This window comes from Eschrichtius robustus, chromosome 6, assembly GCF_028021215.1.
Source record: "Eschrichtius robustus isolate mEscRob2 chromosome 6, mEscRob2.pri, whole genome shotgun sequence".
Taxonomy (NCBI): domain Eukaryota; kingdom Metazoa; phylum Chordata; class Mammalia; order Artiodactyla; family Eschrichtiidae; genus Eschrichtius; species Eschrichtius robustus.
The window spans coordinates 69899170-69909363 of NC_090829.1; the positions used below are offsets into that span (position 1 = coordinate 69899170).

The 10194-nt window shown below is 37.5% G+C and overlaps 1 pseudogene; it reads right to left on the reverse strand.

Moving 5' to 3' along the window:
* Nucleotides 1-724: 724 nt before the first annotated feature.
* LOC137765686 (developmental pluripotency-associated protein 4 pseudogene) lies at nucleotides 725-1384 on the reverse strand (annotated as a pseudogene).
* Between the last annotated feature and the right edge of the window lie 8810 nt (nucleotides 1385-10194).

Sequence of the window (10194 nt, forward strand, 5' to 3'; positions counted from 1 at the left end):
ATTCATCATTCAATGTAGGACACTTAAAAAAAATTATATGTAATTTACATATAAGTAAAATACAGACATCTTAAGTTCATAGCTCTGTGAATATTTACATATGGGTGCATATGGGTGCATCTAAGTAACTGCCACCCAAAACAAGGTAAGCTTACTTAATTATGCTGAGACAAGAGGCATAATCAGAACTGATTGCTTCCTTGTGAAAATATCCTTTGGGGTAAGAATATTATCAGTGATATATTGTCTGACATCAGGAAACACATTGCTGCTCTTACCATTCCTGGTGATGATAAGTTTGAATGCTTGGTTAAGGGGTACATAACCAAATTTGAACTTTTGCCTGTAAGCCCCATCTTGCCCAATGTAGAAATTTACTTGAGGCAGTTTCAAGTACATTAATTCCATTCAGCGAATTGGCATTTTTAAAATGTCCCCATCTCCTTTCTCTTCTGCTCCCTTAGGGCTGGGAATCTTTGGAGAGATAGCCACTTCCACTTTTATCAGTTCACAGGCTTTTTTCACGCAACCCTGTAAGCAGGCTGTGCACCCTGTAAGAGGGAAGCATGGGGGGTGCGGAGCGGAGTTCAGCTGTCCAATGGCAGCGTGGAGTTGATTTGTCGTCACTTCTCTATCACTAATTACAATCGTAGCTGTACCCTTTTTACTGGTATTGTGATCTCACTGCAGGCTTTTCGTTAATACTTTATTCCTGTGTACACACTCAGGGCACAGCATATTGTCCTCCAGGTGTGGAGGTGTGGAAAATTGCTGGCAGTAACAAGAAGAGTGCAGACACCCTCCTTCGTTTATCAGGCACCCAAGCCTGTCCAGTATGAAATTGTAAATGAACCCAGCCCTCTGTGTCAGCAGGGAGACCTCTCCCATGAACCACGTTCCACCAGACCCCACAGGTCTCTTGTGATTGCACTGACTCCATCTTCACGGCCCTGGCTGTCATTCTGCTCCAAGAGGCAAACACAGCTTCCGGGTCAGGGGCGGAAGTTGATACAACTTCCTGAAGAGCAGGAGCTCCTTCAGGGGCAGGTGCTCCCTCCTCAGGAGGAGCAGCCCCTTCCAAAGACATCTGTTTATCAGAACATTCCAGAAGTAGTTCCCCCTTGTCCAACTTTGATTTTCTTCTCGATGGAGATAGGATCCTGGCCTCCTTGGCTGTGGCAGGAATGTTTTTTTGATGAGGGTAGGCATGTTCACAGAGTCCTTTATATCCGTCTAGTTTCAGGCCTTTGGTGCTTAGTTTTAACTGCTGGCACCAAGCGCACACAATGTCCCTGTGAATCAGATTGACAGGTGGCAGTATAGAAGGTAAAGGAAGAATCGGCATTGTCTTCTGAGGTTTCACACTGTCACAACATTGTGGCATTTTTTGTGGACAGCAAGCTCTGTTTTTTTTTTTTTTTTTTTAACAATCACCTTTTTTAAAAAAAATTTATTTATTTATTTATTTATGGCTGTGTTGGGTCTTCGTTTCTGTGCGAGGGCTTTCTCCAGTTGTGGCAAGCGGAGGCCACTCTTCATCGCGGTGCGCGGGCCTCTCACTATCGCGGCCTCTCTTGTTGCGGAGCACAGGCTCCAGACGCGCAGGCTCAGTAGCTGTGGCTCACGGGCCTAGTTGCTCCGCGGCATGTGGGATCTTCCCAGACCAGGGCTCAAACCCGTGTCCCCTGCATTGTCAGGCAGATTCTCAACCACTGCGCCACCAGGGAAGCACCCTGTTATTTTTAATAGATCCTTTTCTTTTGGTCCTCCTTGCTGAGTTTTCTAGTATATCTGGTTTACTAGAAGCCACCTGTCCCTCTTCGGCATCTACTGATATAAGTTGGAATTCGCAACTCATATATTCTTCCTCTGCCTTCTTTGTGGAGTTGCACTGCTTGTTGTCTGCACTCTCCATGCTCAGAAATTTCAAGGTTGATAAAACGGAGACTCTCCTTACTTCTTTATTTCGGGTTCTCTTTATCACAGAAAAAAATGTAGTCTATTCTAATTACCATAAGCAGTTCATTCGGGAAGCCAAATGTATTTAAAATTGGCTTGCTGTTGTAGCATATAGACTGCAGATTGTATAATGACTCAAATGCAACAGAAGTAAATTTTTTTTCACTTATCAATTCATGGAGATTCTGCACTAACTGTAATGATGGAGGTCGCCATCTCTTACTTCATCTAGTCATTCAGGAACTCAAGGTGATCATGTTTGTTGTCTCTTTTCCCTGTGGCTTCCAAAGTTCTCTTGGATATTAAAATTCAACTGAAAGAAGGGCAAAGATCACAGAGAATGGCATGTGGGAGTTTTTTATGGGAAGGCCTGGAGGTGACACAATACACTTTTACTTATTGGCTAGGAACTTATCACAAGGCCATACCTAACTGCCAGTGAGATTAGAAATGTAGTGATTTGGCTGTGTGCCCAGGAAAAGAGGAAATTAATTTTGTTGAACACAATTTTTCTGCCAGGGATTGAGGGACTTACTTTTTATTATATATTCAGTGATTATGCTTTGAACTTAAAACAATGGGCATATTTTACTTTTGGGTCAAAATAATCACAAAATGACATGAAAAAATGCTCTTGATGTATTTTTTGCTTTAATTTTGTGAGTTTTTTTGGTTATTTTTAAAGTTAAATGCATGCCCTTTATAGAAAATGTAGAAAGTAAGATAAAAATAAGTAAGCAGAAGAAGTTATCCAGTAACCACCATGATCCCACCATAACGATCTTATGAGGGTAAATGAAATTACAATCCCTATTTTATAATTGAAGATAGTAACCCCCAGGGACTGTAATAAACTTGTCATATTTAGGAAGTGGTAGATCTTAGAGGAAAGAAGAACCAGGGAAGCTTTCACAGAGGAGGATATAAGGATAGAAATGGAATTATTAATAAAGAAACACATTTTACAAGTTCTTTTAGAATTTTGCATTTCTAATTACACTGGGAGAAGGAATAAAACTAGAGAATCATGTAAGGCAAGGGGAATAATGCAATCAGTTTTACATATTTTATGTTTGAAGTACAAATTAAATATCTACGTGTAACTGTCCAATAGGCGGTATGAACCTGAATACTAGAAAGAAGACTGGTCAGGATATTGAGATTTATGTGTCACAATGACAGAGGTTCGAGGCACTAGTATTAAAGGTCATAGATAGAGTTAAGAAGAGGCAGAATCCTGAGCTGCAACATAATTTACAAGTTAGATGTGTTTTGGATTGTTGAAGGCTAGAATTGGTTTTTATTTCTTTTCTTGATGCTTTGGTCTGTTTCCCTGAAGAGCTCCCACTGGAACAGTTAGAGTTACATGCAGCATGAGAGGCTGGCCAAGATTCTAAGTGGTGAAAGTGGCCTGATATTAAAAACATCCAGGTGTTCAGTCCTACTGAGCCCCAAGGTTGTTATTCTTAACCATGGTGAACATCTGTTCCTATAAGTATCAAAAGACAGAGAACTTGGAGAACTTATTTTCCTTCTGGCTCTGTTACTAATTAGCTGTATGAGTTAGGAGAAATTACTTTTCCACCCAGGGTTCTGATTTCCTCATATCAAAAGTGAGGAGACTAGACTAAATAATCTTTAATTACCTTCCAGCTCTACAACCCAAAATCTATGATGAGTCATAATTATTCTAAACTTCCTAAACTTGATACTCTCTTCTGCTTTTATAGAAATTATTACTTTTCATTCTAGATATGTAGATGCAACCTTATGTAGATAAGGTTATCTACATCAATGTCTCATCACTCCTATTAGACCATAACCGCCATAGGTTAGAAAAGCAACAACTATCTCTGTGTTTTCCTTGGTATCTAGTACAGAATCTTGCACAGTATAAATTCAAACAAGGAACAAAGACACATTTTTAAACTGAAAACTTGGTGTGGTGTGCAGATTTTTCTGATAATAATGTGCTAAAGTTTGAATCCATGATCCTGGAAAGCATATTCTAGAATCAGTGGACTTAAAGCATGATGCTTCCTGGACAATTGTAGAATAAGGTTTGAATAGCCCCACAGTATTTCTCATGCCTACAATACTAATGTATAAAAAATTCTCTGAAAGATATACCTCAAGTATCTATAACTTGGAGAATTTTCCCGATTGCATATTGTTCTTAGGGTGGCAATGTTCACTTATATTCACTCCTTCGAACCTTGGCCCTACACTGCTTTGACAGCTTGTCAGCAGTAAATCTAATCAAGGAGGGTTTTCCCTTTGGAAAACGTCACACAGCTTGTGTCGCTAGTGAGGAAGAAAGGAAAATATAGCAAACTTACTTCATCCAATTAACAAAGACGTGTAGGTTGTCTTGTGCAGCTGGGCAAGTGGCAATGGAGGAAGTTAATTTTATGGTCTGTGAAAGCCTCTCATTTGTGGTGACAAACTCAGGAACTCAAAAGAATACTATAAACTCTCTCCAAACCATTTCCAATTTCTTTGCTTTGATAATTGTATCAATGAAAAAAAAAATCTCTTTCCTTGTGTAAGTAGGAATGGTTCAGTATTTGTATCAACACATTAGACATTACTCAATAACTCATAATTTGTCAGCATGGACCTTAATAGAATATTTAGGTTTATATCTTCCTCTTTGACATTTAGACCTGTTGTATGGTGTTACACAAAAGGTATTAAAACTTTAGTTGTAAAAATGTTGGAATAAGTATAAAATCTAATACTTCTAGGCTGTGAATGCAAGTTAGTTCACTGTATAGTGGCTCAGTTTTCTCATACATAAATGATTTTAATAGCCTAATATTTTTATTGTCATAAGATCATTTTGAGGATCTCCATGTAACCATTTGTAAAGTTGTAAAATCCAAAATGTCATATCAATATAGGTGTATATATGGTTTTGCCATATTACTATTGTCAGTGAAATATTGCTCCCAATTAGTTGCAATCACTTATAAAATAGAATCTTACATCTTTACTGTGGTTAATGAGCCATTTTCACACAGATGTGTACTTAGAATTTTGCCATACTTTATGATCAGGCATTATTTTTACCCATTTTACTGATAAGAAAAGTGAGATGCAAAAGTCTTCAGAGATTTTTCTCAATAATACTAATCAAGTCTCAAGATCCTGTGGTACTTTAATCCAAATCTACTATTTTCTGCTTCTACCAAGCTATTTTAAATAGGGTCATTGAGGGACACCATCTGTTGAGATGATATTTGGGCAAATCCCTGAATGAAGGGAGGCAGCAAGCCATACCAAGGTGTGGGCAAAGGGCACTCCAAGGTGAAGAAACAGCAAGTGGAAAGTTCCTGAGTCAGGGAAGAATTGTTGTCTTCAAGGAATACCAATAAGTCTAGTCTAGTGTTACTGAAGTCAAATGAATGAAAAAGTAGAGAGAAAGTCAAAGAAGTTGTCTATGAAATCCATCAGACCAAGTAAATGTTTGAATTATATTCTAAGAGTGGTGAAATGCCATTGCTATCTAAATAGGGAAGCAACATGATCTATCTTATATTTAAAGTAGATCATTCTAGCCCTGTGTGGAGCATGCCGCCTAAAAGTGAAAGCAGGAACAATACTGGCGGGATAAGTGTAGACTAGAGCTTGGACTAGCATGACGGAAGTTGGGATAATAAAAAAAATCAGATTTGGATGATATTTTTGAGTAATGCCAACAGTTATATTTATTTGTTGAAAGTAAGGATTGAGAGAAAGTGTAATAAAAAAATGTCTCAGGTTTTTGGCATGAGCAACAGTGCTAATGGTGGGGGAGACTTAGGAAGAAATGAACTTGGAGGTAGAAAATCTTTGGGCTTTCATATATTAAGTTTGAAGTGCTTAGACAGCCAAGTGAGGAGGTTGAATAGTCATACGGATGTAAGTGTTCTGAGCTCAGATAATAAAAACAACAACAAAGGAAAACTCATATAACCCTTGCTACATGCCATTAACTCATGTAATAGTTGATATTGCTTTGTATAAGAGGTCTGGCTGCAGGGTGTCAGAATACCTGAGAAATCATAACTTAAGCTAAGAAGCTATCTAATAACCCCATGTAACAATATATCTTCAAGGACTTGGTTCCAAGTTGGATTGTTTTTGATGATATCGAGTATCTAGACTTCTACTAATTTCTGTTCTGCCATGCTGAACATGTTGATTTTCTTCTTTAAGCTTATTGTCTGATGGCCACATCAGCTTCAAGAAGTAAGCTTTCACATTTGCATTCAAGGCAGGATGAATGGGCCAAGCCAACCAAGCAGGGGCTTTTCTTTATCAGAGAGGAAATTCATCCCTAAGGGGGCTCTGATCAGACTGATGGATCCTTATTTTTTATTGGACTGATTTTTTATTTTTCCAAAGAATTAATGAAAGAAATTACCTCTTTTCACTTTCCTTTCACTGCTTTTAATCAGGGATTTACAGTTGATGTCTTATGGGAGGCAACTAAGAGGGAAATTATGTATTGGGTTAAAACATAGAGTTGAAAACACTAAACAAAAATGACAATCACAATCTCTTACCATACCCTATGGAGCGTATTTGTGGTTAGTGGATACGTGTGTATGGATATGTGATTACATGTGTTTGTGACTATCACATAGAAATTACTTTTAATGAAATGCCTCAAAACTCTGGAAACAAAATTAGAATAAACCGTACCTTTACCTCAAGATTCATATCACACAACTGATCTTTGCCAACTTCCCTGTTACAGGAGAATATTAACAGCAGAAAAATCTATAGATAACAATTAAATATGAAGGTACGTGCAATTTGTTTTGTAAGAGATGTAAGACACTGGAGATACCAAGATAATTTTTTTCCTCGATATAATCACTATTAGTTGTAATTTGTTTTAACTGCATACTTCTCTTGCTTTCCAAATTAGGCATTTTAAAATTAAAAATTGATTCTGTAAAACTCATCACCATACTGTAAATGTGGCTCTTTTGCCTCAGCTGCTTTTATAACCAGGGAAGCAAATAGCTAAGTTAATGAGGAAGTTTAAGGAGGAGGGAAATTTTCAAAGAAAAGTAATTAGAAGCAGTTCCCTTTGGACGTGTTCCTAATATTTAATACAGGAAAACTTCAGTGACGTTTTAAGATTCACAGAAATTATCATGATATAGGGTAACTCAATATCAGACTTAGCATGGAACTTTTCACATAGTAGACAGAATGTATGTTACTGATTTTTATTACAGTCAGCATGATATATAGCAAATGGATTGATTGGCATTTTAATATTTCTTCAGCTGTTTTTGGCATGCTATTCATGGCATGATATTCTTGTCTGATAGCCTTGTCACATTCTGAAGGTCAGAGAGGTGAATTAATTGGTTGAGGTCACACATTAGCAGAACAAGAAAAAAACTTCATTTTCTGACCCTGAGGTCAGCACTGAGGTTGGTAAAAGCCAGCTAGTGATGTTTTTCCTGCTCAAGATTTACCTGAATATTAGGTCATTTTGAAGAATGATTTTGAGGATAAAGAGGCTCCAAAAGAGGGGTGCTCATTCTCTTGACTTGGCATCTTTTTTGAAAATCAATGCATCTGCATGTTTGGGTCTATTTCTGGATACTCTAGTTTGTTCCATTGATCCATATATCTGTCCTTAGGCCAATACTCCATTGTTTTGATTATTATAGTATTATTGTAAGTTTCAAAGTTTGGTGGTGTAGGTCATACAAGTTTGCATTTCTTTTACATTGCTTTCACTATTCTAGGTCATTTGCATTTCTGTTTTTATTTTATTTTATTCTTTTGCTGTGCAAAATCAATGTTTTATTTATTTATTTTTTTTTTTCTCCCTAAACTTTTATTTTTTTTAATTTTCTTTATTTTTTTAAACCTCTTTATCGGAGTATAATTGCTTTACAATGGTGTGTTAGTTTCTGCTCTATAACAAAGTGAATCAGTTATACATATACATATGTTCCCACATCTCCTCCCTCCTGCATCTCCCTCCCTCCCACCCTCCCCGTCCCACCCCCCAAGGCGGTCACAAAGCACAGAGCTGATCTCCCTGCGCTATGCGATTGCTTCCCACTAGCTATCTATTTTACGTTTGGTAGTGTATATATGTCCATGCCACTCTCTCACTTTGTCACATCTTACCCTTCCCCCTCCCCATATCCTCAAGTCCATTCTCTAGTAGGTCTGTGTCTTTATTCCTGTCCTGCCACTAGGTTCTTCATGACCTTTTTTTTTTTTTTATCCCTTAGATTCCATATATATGTGTTAGCATACTGTATTTGTTTTTCTCTTTCTGACTTACTTCACTCTGTATGACAGACTCTAACTCCATCCACCTCACTACAAATACCTCCATTTCATTTCTTTTTATGGCCGAGTAATATTCCATTGTATATATGTGCCACATCTTCTTTATCCATTCATCCAGTGATGGACATTTAGGTTGCTTCCATGTCCTGGCTATTGTAAATAGAGTTGCAATGAACATTTTGGTACATGACTCTTTTTGAATTATGGTTTTCTCAGGGTATATGCCCAGTAGTGGGATTGCTGGGTCGTATGGTAGTTCTATTTTTAGTTTTTTAAGGAACCTCCATACTGTTCTCCATAGTGGCTGTATCAATTTACATTCCCACCAACAGTGCAAGAGTGTTCCCTTTTCTCCACACCCTCTCCAGCATTTATTGTTTCTAGATTGTATGATGATGGCCATTCTGAACAGTGTGAGGTGACACCTCATTGTAGTTTTGATTTGCATTTCTCTAATGATTAATGATGTTGAGCATTCTTTCATGTGTTTGTTGGCAATCTGTATATCTTCTTTGGAGAAATGTCTATTTAGGTCTTCTGCCCATTTTTGGACTGGGTTGTTTGTTTTTTTGTTATTGAGCTGCATGAGCTGCTTGTAAATCTTGGAGATTAATCCTTTGTCAGTTGCTTCCTTTGCAAATATTTTCTCCCATTCTGAGGGTTGTCTTTTGGTCTTGTTTATGGTTTCCTTTGCTGTACAAAAGCTTTTAAGTTTCATTAGGTCCCATTTGTTTATTTGTGTTTTTATTTCCATTTCTCTAGGAGCTGGGTGAAAAAGGATCTTGCTGTGATTTATGTCATAGAGTGTTCTGCCTATGTTTTCCTCTAAGAGTTTGATAGAGTCTGGCCTTACATTTAGGTCTTTAATCCATTTTGAGTTTATTTTTGTGTATGGTGTTAGGGAGTGTTCTAATTTCATACTTTTACACGTACCTGTCCAGTTTTCCCAGCACCACTTATTGAAGAGGCTGTCTTTTCTCCACTGTATATGCTTGCCTCCTTTATCAAAGATAAGGTGACCATATGTGTGTGGGTTTATCTCTGGGCTTTCTATCCTGTTCCATTGATCTATGTTTCTGTTTTTGTGCCAGTACCAAACTGTCTTGATTACTGTAGCTTTGTAATATAGTCTGAAGTCAGGGAGCCTGATTCCTCCAGCTCCATTTTTCGTTCTCAAGATTGCTTTGGCTTTTCGGGGTCTTTTGTGTTTCCATATAAATTGTGAAATATTTTGTTCTAGTTCTGTGAAAAATGCCAGTGGTAGTTTGATAGGGATTGCATTGAATCTGTAGATTGCTTTGGGTAATAGAGTCATTTTCACAGTGTTGATTCTTCCAGTCCAAGAACATGGTATATCTCTCCATCTATTTGTATCATCTTTAATTTCTTTCATCAGTGTCTTATAATTTTCTGCATACAGGGCTTTTGTCTCCTTAGGTAGGTTTATTCCTAGATATTTTATTCTTTTTGTTGCAATGGTAAATGGGAGTGTTTTCTTAATTTCACTTTCAGATTTTTCATCATTAGTGTATAGGAATGCAAGAGATTTCTGTGCATTAATTTTGTATCCTGCTACTTTACCAAATTCATTGATGAGCTCTAGTAGTTTTCTTGTAGCACCTTTAGGATTCTCCATGTATAGTATCATGTCATCTGCAAACAGTGACAGCTTTACTTCTTGTTTTCCGATTTGGATTCCTTTTATTTCTTTCTCTTCTCTGATTGCTGTGGCTAAAACTTTCAAAACTATGTTGAATAATAGTGGTGAGAGTGGGCAACCTTGTCTTGTTCCTGATCTTAGTGGAAATGGTTTCAGTTTTTCGCCATTGAGGACAATGTTGGCTGTGGGTTTGTCATATATAGCCTTTATTATGTTGAGGAAAGTTCCCTCTATGCCTACTTTCTGCAGGGCTTTTTATC